We start from the raw sequence: 13709 nt of genomic DNA, 5'->3' as shown, positions 1-13709 counted from the left end.
CATGTGAAGATGAAGGCAGAGATTGGGGTGATGCCTTGTCTACAAGCCACAGAGCACTAAGATGGCCAGCAAACCATCAGAAGCTAGTAGAGGCATGGAACAGATATTTCCTTACAGCTCTGCACAGAAACTAACCCTTCCAGCCTATTGGTCTTAAACTTCTGGCCTCCAGAACTACTATAAGTCACCCAGTTTCTTGTATTTTGTTATGCTAACCCTAGAGAACTGATAGTCATCATAAGCACATGGTTATTAAAATTGCTTTTCAAGTCAAAAGAGAAATCAAATACATCATTCTAAGTTAATATATGCATACCTACAGCATCTTTTCAATGGCTGCATGGGATTCTACACAATGGCTATTTCTCATCTGAAGGACTTGCATGTCTTCTCTATCTTTTCACTATTACTGTAATTAACATTATTCTACTTCTTTTTTTGAGGGGGAGAAGGAGTCTTGCTTTATCACCCAGGCTGGAGTGCAGTGGTGTGACCTCGGCTCACTGCAACCTCCGCCTCCTGGGTTCAGGCAATTCTCCTGCCTCAGCCTCCCAACTAGCTGGGATTACAGGTGCGTACCACCATGCCCAGCTAATTTTTAAAATATTTTTGGTAGAGACAGGGTTTCACCATGTTGGCCAGGTTGGCCTTGATCTCCTGACCTCATGATCCGCCCACCTTGGCCTCCCAAAGTGCTGGGATTACAGGCGTGAGCCACCACAGCAGGCCCACATTAATCATTTTCAAGTATATAGTTCAGTAGTGATAAATTTATTAATAAAGTTGTGCCACCAAGCTCCAGAACTCTTCATCTTGCAAAATTAAAACTCTATACCCATTTAAAAATAAATCCTGGCCAGGCATGATGGCTTATACTTGTAAGCCCAGCACTTTGGGAGGCCAAGGCAGGCAGATCATGAGGTCAGGAAATTGAGACCAGCCTGGCCAACATGGTAAAACCCCATCTCTCCTAAAAATACAAAAATTAGCCAAGCATGGTGGTGTGCACCTGTAGTCCCAGCTAGTTGGGAGGCTGAGGCAGGAGAATCACTTGAATCCTGGAAATGGAGGTTGAAGTGAGCTGAGATCATGCCACGGCATTCCAGCCTGGCAAACAGAGACTCTGTCTCAAACAAAAACAAAAAAACTCCCAATTTTCTCCCTTCCCCATCCTCTGGCATATCATTTTACTTTCTCTGTCTGTAAATTTGACTACTGTAGGTATCTCATATAAGTGGAATCATATAGTATTTGTCATTTTATGACTGGCCTATTTCACTTAGTATAATGTCCTCAAGGTTCATCCATGTTGTAGCACGTGTTAGAGTTTTCTTCCTTTTTCAGCTGAATAATATTTAATCGAATGTATATGCCACATTTTGTTTATCCATTCATCTATCAATGGATATTTGGGTTGCTGCTACCTTTTGGCTACTATGAATAATTCTGCCATGAACATGGGTTGTAAAAATATCTTTTGAGACCTTGCTTTCAATTCTTTGGAGCATATAACCAGAAATGAAATTGCTGGATAACGTTCTAATTCTATTTTTAAGTTTTTAAGGAGCGGCCATAATGTCTTGCATAGTAGCCGAAGCATTTTATATTCTCATCAACAGTGCATAGGTTTCAGTTTCTCCATATCCTTGCTAACGATTGTCATGGTTTTTTTGGGGGGGCGGATACTAGTCATCCTAGTTGGTGTGAGGTAGCATCTCATGGCAGTTTTGACTTACATTTTCCCTAATGATTAGTGATGTTGAATATCTTTTCATATGACTGTTGACCACTTGTATATCTTCTTTAGAGAAATATCTAAGTCTTTGCTCATTTTGAATTGTGTTTTCTTTTTGTTTTTGAGTTGTAGGAGTTCTAAAAAATATTCTGGATATTAACTCTTTATCAAATTTACATTTTGTAAGAATTTTTTCCCATTCCATTGTCGGTCTAGTCACTCTGTGGATTGTATCCTTTATGAACACTATTATTCTTATATCCTAAGACATACATATTCATCTTTGCACATTTACCTTACTTGTGAGAAGGATAGCTTCTCAGGGTGGAAGAGCCAGAGCAGTTTAGCCTCTTACAAACAGGTTATGATCTTTATTACCCTTCCCGGCACTGAATATATATGTCACATTTTATTTATCCATTCATCTTTCAATGGATATTTGGGTTGCTTCTACTTTGAAATGTATTTTATTACTACATGAAATGTCAAAAATTGACATAGAAATTGAAAATGATGTTTTTATATATGTCACTCTGTGTTTCAAATAGGAAAAGCCTGTTACATTATTGTTAGCTACTAAGCAAATTTGGACCAAATCATGTTCCCTGAAGTTTAACGTGTACATAAAGTAAAAACCTATAATTCAGAAATTGGTTCTGCCCCCAGCCTAGGGTAAAAAGTTCTTACTTTATTTCTAAAACTTTCTAATTAGTTCTTATACCTCAAAGTGATTTACTTTAATGATTAATGAATGGTGCCATTTTAAAATGAGTAAGGAAGTCCCCCCCAATTCTTAGCTAGAGAATTAGTTCTTTTACCTCAAAGTGATTTTACCTTTCTAATTAGTTCTTCTACCTCAAAGTGATTTACTTTAATGATTAATAGATGGTGCCATTTTATAAATGAGTACGTCAGTCCACCCCAATTCATAGCTAGGAGAAGCCCATAGGCCAGAACAATTCAGTGTATGCCACGGATTCAGTCTCAGCCCTGAATCCTTCTACCTATTGCCAGCCTCATTGCACCACCACAGACTTCCAGTTTTAGAGGCAGGAAAGGCTAGGCTGACTGCAAGGCTGTAACGACCATGATGGGAGATGATGTCCCACTGATTTGGTGGGAGTTATGTCACTGAAGTTGAGAAAATGACCTGTCTCAGGAGGATATTTCTTTTATGATTATATTTTAAAAATAATAGTTATAGGAATAGAATCATGCTTTTCGATCTTGGGACCAGAAGAAGAAAAAGGCATGCTTTTCCCCTTCAATCATACCACCTGTATAAAGGCATTTGAGGGCCCTACACTGACTTTGGAGAGCTTATGCAAAGCCACAGTGCCCTGAAGAATTTCCTCCTTTCCCCACTGGAACTTTCTGTACGGAGCACTTGTGACGCACCACACTCGTCCTGCGTGATTCCGGGTTGGAATGTAAATGTCTTCCTGTTCCTAAGGTTCTCTGCTGCAGTTTATTAAAAACCAGAGAAACTGGGCTTGGTGCTTCCATACAGCTTTTCTAGTTTATTGGCTCTATTTGCTTGTGAAAATATGTTTTCAATTACACTTAAAAGGTTTGATTCAAGCTACTCTGGGAAAGGCAAGATGTATTGTTTCTCCTCCCACATCACGTAAATTCTGGTTCATCAGGAATTTAAGGTGCAGCGTCAAATGGCCAGCAATAGAACAGTCTTGAAAGGCAGGTGAAGGATAACCGTAAGCTATAAAGAATAGCAGAGAAACAGAAACGGAGTTTGTTCTGGACTCATTGTGAGCATGACAGATTATAGACACGATCTTAAAGGGCAAAAATATATATGAAACCCAGAAGAAAAAATGAGACTGCTTGGAACACGAGATCAAAACAGGGCATACTAATTTCAGGTAAACCTTTCCTCCCATAGAACTTTCTAGATCCTTTTCTGAGCCAGCCATATCTAATTATTTTTCTTTGGCAAGAATACAACATTAGGGCTTTTGAGCCACAGTCTTAGTGGGGCTCAATGGGACATTTTTGTTTTCCTCAGAGGAGTAATCCCTTAGAATGAAGTGATAGTTATTATTATTAGCACTTTACCCAGGTCCCGGACAAGGGAATATTGTTTTACTCGATGCTGATTCAATATTCATCTGCCCAGACAGAATGCAGAGATGAATTATACTGGACCATGCCCCAGATAGGAAAAGGGAGGCAGCCGTGAGAAGTTAAGTGGGAGTTTAGACTAATGTGCCGTGAAAGCGCCCGGCTCCTCCACATACACATGACCCTTGTTGAAGCTTCTAAGGTCCATCCACGAGCCAGCTAGCTGTCAGCTCATCATAGACGAACCAGGGTGAGTGTGGCCTTATCCATGAGTCACAGACTACACGTGCAGCAACCACCATCAGGGAAAGGCATCTGCTTTCTGCTCATTCTGCCCATTCAGCCAGCCGTTGTTTTTGTCTCCAGTTCCAGTCTGAAGACCTTAGGATGCCTAAGAATCGCCTAGAATGCTGGCTTGAAATGCAGATTTCTGGCCTCAACCCATGAAACTCTGATTCAGGAGAACTAGTGGGGATGTGGAATCATGATGCAGGTTGTCCCCTGACCACGCTTTAGAACACTCTGGGAAACTTTGCCCACAGTGAGAATGAGAGGGACTGGCTGAGTGCTGTGAGTATCAAGTTTACTTACCTTTATTGTTAAGGGGCCATCTTAGATCTTTTCTTCCTGCCTTGCACTGTTGGTTGCTAAAGACTTCTTGTTTTCTGGCTTCTTTGATTAGACTTTTTTTTTTTTTTTTTTTTTTAAATTTTTTATTGGATTATAGGTTTTGGGGTACATGAGCAGAGCATGCAAGACAGTTGCGTAGGTACACACATGGCAGTGTGCTTTGCTTTTCTTCTCCCCTTCACCCACATTTGGCATTTCTCCCCAGGCTCTTGACGGTTCACTTTTCCTAGACCCTTGGTCGACCTTTGTATCTGCCAGTTTGTCTCTGATACCTACTTCTCTGATTATCATTTGTACCCTTCCTTTATTCTTTCGTTAACAGTACTGAGTACTTGCACTTGGTTTCAGGCTCTATGTTGGGGGCGCACTGCTTGGTAAGAAGGACTCAAATCAGGCTGTAACTGCATTTACAAGCTAGCAGTGGAGACAGTTAAATAGAGACAGTGAGAGTGTTAGATGCCCCAAGGGATGCTGGCAGTGTGAGAGCACAGGGCAGGGCCATTTTATCTAATCCAGAAGCTTAAGGGAGAGTTCTGGGAATGTGTGGGGAGTTAAGAGGTGATGAGCAGTCAGAGTGTTCTGGGAGGAAAACACAGACAGTGTAAATGAAAGCCATAAAAATTAAGAGATCGGACAATTTTAAAGAGAGCTATGACAGCAGTGTAGAATGGGGCTGGTGACAGCAGATGGTGTGGCAAGGAATGGGGCCGAGAAGATGGGCAGGCCCAGATGATGAAGGCCTGAGATGGTGTCAGGACTCTAGTGGAGGGCTATTAAATATCTCTGAAAGATTTTAAACAGGGGTGAGTCACGATCCTATGTGTACTGAGAAAGAACAATGCGTGTGGCGGATGGTGCAAACAAGAGTGAGGTCTCCAGAAGGCAGGAGGCATGGGATGAGGGGCACTCAGAGAAGAGGTGAGGGAAAATGAAGGGAGAGAAATAGCTCCTTCACTGCATCAGGAGGCAAGGACCAAAAGACAGAATGGCCTGAAGATAAGATGTGTAAGTGGAGGCTGTTTCTTTCTCCTGGGGAGAAAAGCGTAAAGACACTTTTGAGACGTCCTTGAGAGCATTTTAGGTAATGAGATTTTAGTACTGAAATAAATTCTTCAACTGAGTGACATGTAGGCTATACCAGCTACTCAGTCTTATCCACTGAAAGATGACACTAGCCATTTAGAAATGTACCAATACTACTATTTTTCAGACTGTCAGTGTCTTTAAAAATTAGAACAAAAACAAAGAAACAACTGTAAAATAATTCAGAAGTCAGGTGCATGTTAGCTCTGATAAATGAGTTAACATTCATGAAAGCCCTTCATGCATTATAGAGTTACATGATTATGTTAGCTTGTGATAACATCTAAGAAAACAAAATGCATGACATTTGATCAAGCTTGGGATGTGATCATCAATTTTACTTTAGGAAATGCTTTAGTGAAGATTCTCAATACGTCTTTGGTTTTCTGGAGCTCCTAGATCTTTACCTCCCCAAAAACGATAAAGTCAGTTTTCTAGGTACACAGCTATACCATTTTCCTATTTGTCCTAAAAGCAAGTTCAAGCTGAGAAACCATCTGAAGGCTTATATGAGGAAGGTCTGATAAAAAAAAAAAAAAATACAGAAAAACCAAGTCAAAGTTTCATTGAAAGGCAATGTTCAGCCTTTTCTTTTTCAAGAAAGTCCTGACAACACAAAAGGGCTTCAGTGGGGATGGCATGCCCAAGTGGACTTTTCTCACAAACGCGTAACACTGGACAGATTTGGAATGTGCTGTTCTTTCTGCTAGAGAAGTTTTTCCACTCTTGGCCTTCCAAAACCCAGAGTTCAAAGCTTAACTACTAGTTTTTTATGCGGGAGCAAATTGACCACACACTATTAGAAAAAGACGTGAGTCAGTGTGTTTGGCTCTTAGTTTCTTTATTGTGTTCTTTGGAAAAGAAAGATTTTAAGGAAAGAAAAGCAGGGAAAGACTGACTGCCTTTGCATCTTTTCCTTGAGGGGTGTTTGCTTAAAAAATACTAGCCCCAAACCAAGCTATTATTGAGATTTATATTAAGCATATCCAAGTTTTGAAATAGGAACAAAGTTCATCAGACCCTTGTGAGGCAAGCTTTTTAAATTTGCATTATACAAATAGATAAATTGAGTCACCGACCAGTGAAGTCACTTCCCTAGTCTTGGTTGCATTTGATGAAAAGGTTTTGGATTTTAAATAACCACTTTGAGCATGTCAAGCTGACAACCAAAAAGTTAATAATCTGTTCTACTTTGTGTTAGGGAAATGAGGTTTTCTAGCCTAACAGGAATTCTATTTCATGTGATTTATATGTATTTATGCTATGTGTTTGCATGGACACATACATATTAAAATAACCTCAACTTTCCACAATCTTTAGGAAATTAGACAGTTTTGGATAATTAAAACGTTCCCAGTAGCTGATATTTGATACCTTTCAGAATCAAAATGTTTGTTTTGATATAAACTTAAAATATATAATGTTTCATTTTTAGAAGATGCTACCAGATATGTCAGTAAATTCATAATTAGCTGTGATTCAGTGATTCTTTTAAAGATGCCCTAAAATCATACAACTATTTGTGTCCATAGTGAATGCCATTTTGCTTTTTAAATGCTCATCTTTGTATAGCTTCTTTTTTTCTTACTTTCTTGTTAGGCCTCCATAATTCTCTTTCTCTCTCCTTCCGTGCACTTACCCTTTGCAGCTCCTCTCCTTTTTCTAGTTAGGTGCTGCAAGCTGGCTGTGTTCTGAGAATTCAGAGACCCACATGTGTGAACACTATTTGTGAAGTAAAAGTAAATAGGCTCAAAGCGAAGACACCACGTGACTGCTTATGAATGTAAACCTTAATGACCATTGTCTTGTACTCTCTGAGCACTTTTGATTTTTTGTCCTCAGTTGTGTACTATGAAGTTGAAATTGTCAAAAGTTAGAATTTTAGATAAATGAAATATCACATTAAATATATTTACTTCTAAAACTTAATTTGCAATAATTTAATATTTCTCCAGTGATTCAGGTACTATTCACCCAATGAGCACTTACTGAATGCCAAGTGCCTCTCTCTGCTGTAGGGCCTCAGGACTTCACAGTATTTCAGGGTCGTCCCTGGGACCACCAGTATTCATTGTATAGTACCTTGATGGCAACACATTTCAGCTCTTATAACCATTTTAGTTGAAAGACTATCATATAAAAACAGTTTCCTGTTTTGTATATTTTAAATACATGTGTGTTGAATGTCTCAAAAGACAGCTATTATGTAGCCGACTTGCTAGCTTTTTGGCACCTAGGGGGTGGAATTGGTCTTGATTTAATTATCCTGGATAGTCCTTGAGTGAGAACCTTCTGCTGGGTAGAGGTGGGTATGATGTGGGAGGACACTGGCCCCAGAGAGGGCTTAGAACATCTGGACTAGCATGAGAAATATACAAAAAGTGGCCTCTCTTCCAAAGTAAAAGGAGAAAAGGGGTCATTCCCTGTGCATTTGTTCTCCAAGTGGCTTTTTACTGGTTTCTATGTCTTTCACCTGCAACCTGTGGATGCGGTAGAAACAGCCCTTGACAGTGTCTAGCACAGGGCTGGTCACATGGTAGGTCTCAATAACTGTTTATTGAATGAATGAACAAATGAGGTTGACATGGAAGTTCTAACCAAACAAAACCGAGGAAATAGAACTTGAGGGGAAAAGTCTTTAAGAAAAAAAACTCTCATGGTCTTTCTTCTTTTGTCTTTATGAACTAAAATCTCTTCCTCTATAGTTTGTAATTTCCTTTATTCTCACAATTGTGCTGCTGCTTCTTTTTTTTGAAACAGGGTCTTACTCTGTTGCCCAAGCTGGAGTGCAGTGGCATGATTATGGCTCAGTGAAACCTCTACTTCCTGGGCTCAAGCGATCCTCCCACTTCAGCCTCTTGAGTGGCTGAGACTACAGGCATGTGCCACCATGCCCGGCTAGTTTTTCTATATTTTGTAGAGATGGAGTTTTGCCACATTGCCTGGGCTGGTTTCAAACTCCTGGGCTCAAGTGATCTACCTGTCTTCATTTCCCAAAGTTCTCGGATTACAGGCATGAGCCGATGTGCCCAGCCACATTGGGCTTCTTAGAGACATTTTCTTAAGATAACCTGGACTGAAAGATTTCTTGGTAATTAAGGTACAGGGATAAAAAGTCAGGACATGTATGAAGTGAAATCATGTAGGGTAGGATTGTGATGGTTAGTACTGAGTGTCAACTTGCTTGGATTGAAGGATGCAAGGGATTGTTCCTGGGTGTGTGTGTGGGTGTTGCCAAAGGAGATGAACATTTGAGTCACCAGACTGGGAAAGGCAGACCCACCCTCAGTCTGGGTGGGCACCATCTAATCAGCTGCCAGCTTGGCTAGAATAAAGCAGACAGCAGAAGGTGGAAAGAGCAGACTTGCTGAATCTTCTGGCTTTCATCTTTCTCCTGTGTTGGATGCGTCCTGCCCTCGAACATCGGACTTTAAGTGATTCAGCTTTTGGACTCTTGGACTTACACCAGTGTTTGCCAGGGGCTCTGAGGCCTTGGTCCGGACTAACGGCTGCACTGCTGGCTTCCCTACTTCGGAGGTTTTGGGACTTGGGGACTGGCTTCCTTGCTCCTCAGCTTGCAGATGGCCTGTTGTGGGACTTCACCTTGTGATTGTGTGAGTCAACACTCACTAATAAACTCCCCTTCATATATACATCTATCCTATTAGCTCTGTCCCTCTAGAGAAGGCTGACTAATACAAGGACTCTGATAGACTGACATTAAATATTGTAGGGAATACGCACAGGGCTTAAGAAGATTTATTGCTGCAGCGAAATGCAGGGGCCAGGATGCATCTGGGATGCGGGCAGCCTGGGGATGTTGCAGAGCACAGCAGCACAAAACTCCAGACACTCACAGCACGAGGTAAGATCTTAGATGAGACATTCAGAACAGCTAGATTCTTCCTGACGATGCCACAGCTGCCCATCACACACACACACACGCACACACTCTCTCTCTCTCTCTCTCTCTCTCTCCCCCACATGTGGACTCTATATATACTGTGCATTGACATGGCGAAGAGAGAGAAGTGCCCATGGATTGGATAGGTATTGTGAAAACAGGAAAATTTCCTTTTCTGGGGGAACTGATGGGGAGATTAAACTCATGCCATTTAGTGGAAACAAAGAACAGTTGAACAAAAACAACTCCCCAGCCAAACCAAACCCAAACCAAAAAAAGACCAAAAATGTACATCAGCCCATAAATAGTTTACACTGCCACCATGACCAATGCATAGCAGAACTCTGGCACAGTAAAGAGTTCATTAAATGAGCCCCAAGGCATAGAGATCCTTAGTGCCCTTGTTTGCAATAAGTAGAAAGTGACACTTGAAGCTGCTACTCACCTAAATTACCTCTGTGTTGGTACTTAAATAAACATTCAACAATTGGTTTTCGGCTGGGTACCGTGGCTCATGCCTGTAATCTCAGCACTTTGGGAGGCCGAGGCGGACAGATCACGAGGTCAAGAGATCGAGACCATCCTGGCCAACATGATGAAACCCCCGTCTCTACTAAAAGTATAAAAAAATTAGCTGGTGGTGCGTGCCTGTAGTCCCAGCTGCCTGGGAGGCTGAGGGAGGAGAATTGCTTGAACCTGGGAGGTGGAGATTGCGGTGAGCCGAGATGGTGCCACTGCACTCCAGCTTGGTGCCTGGTGACAGAGCGAGACTCTGTCTCAAAAAAGAAAAATAATAATAATAAAAATTGGTTTTCATTAGTATTAAATAACTTTTGTTGAGCACTCTCTGAGTAGCAGACACTTTCTTATATGTTATCTTATTTAACACAAGATAAATAAGATAAGATAAGGTAGGTTTTATTTTTTAGAGCAGAGGAAGCAAAGGCTTGGCAAGACTTACTGTCTTGCCCAGGATGGCTGCATTGCTCAGTGGTAAAGGTGGGACTGCATCTCAGGGCTTCTTATGGTAACGTTAGTGCTTTTTATTTAGGACATGGTAGTAGCTTCCCATGGATAATTTAAGGTATTTATTTTGTCTCCATAAATGACATGCATTTGGGCATTAAATAAAAAGGGGGATTTAAAACTATCATTTAAAAATTTACAGACAGGTGGCCGGGCGCGGTGGCTCAAGCCTGTAATCCCAGCACTTTGGGAGGCCAAGACGGGTGGATCATGAGGTCAAGAGATCGAGACCATCCTGGTCAGCATGGTGAAACCCCGTCTCTACTAAAAATACAAAAAATTAGCTGGGCACGGTGGTGCGTGCCTGTAGTCCCAGCTACTCGGGAGGCTGAGGCAGGAGAATTGCCTGAACCGGGGAGGCGGAGGTTGCGGTGAGCCGAGATCGCACCATTGCACTCCAGCCTGGGTAACGAGAGTGAAACTCCGTCTCAAAAAAAAAAAAAAAAAAAATTTACAGACAGGTTTAAAATGGGTGTCCTTTAAAATTCTACACTATACAGAAGATAGCCTACAAACCTATTCCTGCTGACTCACCCATCAAGACATGTTAGCTGCTATATTATTGAGGAGAGTTTGAGTTCTCTTCTTGAAAGTGCACTCTCAATCACTGTTTCCTAAGCAAACCTTGTAGGTCAGTCTGCGGTCTTTCGTTACACTTTCTCTTTTATGCTACAGGGTTGGTCTGAATCATTTCTGGATGTGATTTTGTTAAGAATCAGCCTGGATTAGTAGAAAGAAGAGGACTTCAGGGATGGGATGATCCAGGTTTACATTCCAGCCCCAACACTCACTATGTTAATGATATAAAGAAATAGACTTAATCTCTGAGCCTCTACTGCCTTATGTGTAAATTTTAGATAAAACCCCTCCCTACCTAATTCAAATGAAGGAATGTACATAAAATAAATGTAGTAAACTGTAAGTTTCCCCACAAAAAGAGAAACTGTAGTAATAGTAAATGATTATTTATCATCACTATTCATAGATTATCTTCGTGTTTCTGAATTCAGATCCTTGCTAACACTCTTATGCTGATGTGGCAACAATGAATTCTATTTCACAAATATGAGAAGCTAAACATCTCCAGTGTACTTTCTCTGTGGAAAAGGAGTTTACAGATTCTTTCTTTAGCCACTGCTCATGTCTGCAGATGAGAGTTTTATTTATATGTATTCAAATGTGATTTAAACAGATGGTGATTCTTTTATGGCTGGATATAAAAAGTTTACAAGTTAAATGTTATTGCTATCTTTACCATGGACTCTAGAGCTTTCATATGATACAATTTGTAAACATTTTACAAGGCAGGGGAAAATACACACCCATAATTATTTCTCGATGTTGTCTGGCTCGTGACAGCAGGATAAAGTCTTTTATTATTTTAGAAAGAGTTTTCATTGAAGGTTTTTCCAGTCATTCCAAATAAACTTAGCTGTGAATGGAAAAGACACAGCTGATTGCCCTGGCTCCTGGAATGGCTCTTCTGCCCTTCTCCTGCTCTGTGCTGAGTCAGAAGGAAAGCATGTAGGGTGGCTGACCTCTGAAATCATTACACATCTCTGTAAACTGTGGCTGTTAGAGAGTCACTCTGGCTTATTTTCTGAAGGCTGATGAATAGGTTAGAATCTAATTTGCAGCCAGAATGTTTGATCACTTTGCTCATGGGTTTGCCAGGTACAGAGGATTTTATGGCATGGTTGGCCTGCGGGCATGATGATTCCTGAAGGGCTGCGGTAAGTCAGCGAGTGCCAGGGGTACATCACTGTCAAATTCCAAGACATGCTACCTCCCCTGACCTGCTGGTGGAGAGCTTAGCCTTCTGCACGGTGTTTCAGGTTGCTCGCTGCAGAACACAGAAATGTGTACAAAAATGCTCTGGGAAAATCTGTGATGAAGAACTACTTTTCTTTAAAACGTGTTGAGGTTTCAGGAGGCAAGGAAAGCAAAAATCTGTGAGCTGAATTTGTTTCAGAAACCCAGGGATAGTCTTTCTCTGTAGAAATGGTCATATTGAAGACTGAAGCAATTGTATGTCTCAGCAGGTATTTAAACCATGCTTTTCCCCAAAGGGAAAAGAAATCAGATGGTAACAAATAAAGGTGCTTTTTCAGAGGTTCATTTAAAAATATTCCTCATCCCATTTTGTTTGTATAGTGATAAAGCATCTGGGCAGTAATAAGAGAGTGTCACTCTGAGGGATTTTGAGCCCTTAAAATAAAGGAATAAAAGGAAGCAAACACAATTTGTACAGTATTATTAAAATTACAGATATAGGGAAGAAGACTTCCTTAAAATAACGTTAACAGTTGGTGGCAGACCCTACAGTCAGGCAGTGCATTGAACATGATATTTAATGAACACTGCTAGAATCACAGCATTCACTGGGAATAGAAAAAAGCATTATCTTATTCAATTTTTTCAGTAGTTTATATGCTCATCAAGGGACCCAAACCATAGCATGTAAAAAGTGAGCGTTTTTTCTTCAATACAGTATCCATTAGCCACATGCAGTTATTTAATTTTAAATTTAAAGAGATTAAAGTAAAATTTTAAAAAAGTACCTCAGTTGTGCTGGCCACATTTAAAGTGCTTAGTAGTCCAGAACTTTGGTAGGCTGAAGCAGGCAGATCGCTTGAACTCAGAGTTCAAGACTACCCTGGGCAACATGGTGAAACCCCGTCTCTACTAAAATACAGGAAATTGGCTGGGCATGGTGTCACGTGCCTGTAGTCCCAGCTACTTGGGAGGCTGAGGCACAAGAATCGCTTGAACCCAGGAGGCAGAAGTTGCAGTGAGCCAAGGTCACACCACTGCATTCCAGCTTGGGCTACAGATTGAGACTCTGTCTCAAAAGTAAAATAAAATAAAACAAAATAAATAAAGTGCTTAGTAGCTCTGTGTGGCTAGTGGCAATCATACTGGACAGCTCAGCTGTAGATTTCCATCACTGCAGAAAGTTCTATTGGACAGCCCTGACTTAATCACTTCAGTGTATAGGTGACATTTAGAGTAACTGCTTGTTAGTTGAGAACGGAGAAGGATCAATGTGTGTTACAATATTGATGAAGGCTTTAATAGGATCTTGAAATTATGTTTATTCTGACAGGTTGAAAGGAGAATGGGGGACATTTTCAGTAGAGACAGGAAAAAGAATGCTTTGGGGAGTAGTATCCCATCAGGTTGAATTCCTGTTTATAGACTCCAGGGAGGTGAAAGTGAAAAGAAGCTTTGGGGTGAGATAGGTTGTGGGAC

The 13709-nt window shown here is 40.8% G+C and overlaps 1 protein-coding gene across 4 annotated transcripts in view; it reads right to left on the bottom strand.

The window, feature by feature from the left end:
* COL8A1 (collagen type VIII alpha 1 chain) overlaps window positions 1-13709 on the bottom strand; it is a 153495-nt gene that overhangs the window by 127894 nt on the left and 11892 nt on the right. The window lies entirely within an intron of this gene.

The sequence above is a fragment of the Callithrix jacchus genome, chromosome 15, assembly GCF_049354715.1.
Source record: "Callithrix jacchus isolate 240 chromosome 15, calJac240_pri, whole genome shotgun sequence".
Lineage (NCBI taxonomy): Eukaryota > Metazoa > Chordata > Mammalia > Primates > Cebidae > Callithrix > Callithrix jacchus.
Note: the sequence above shows the minus strand (reverse complement) of the source record. Positions and strands in the feature narration are given on the sequence as shown.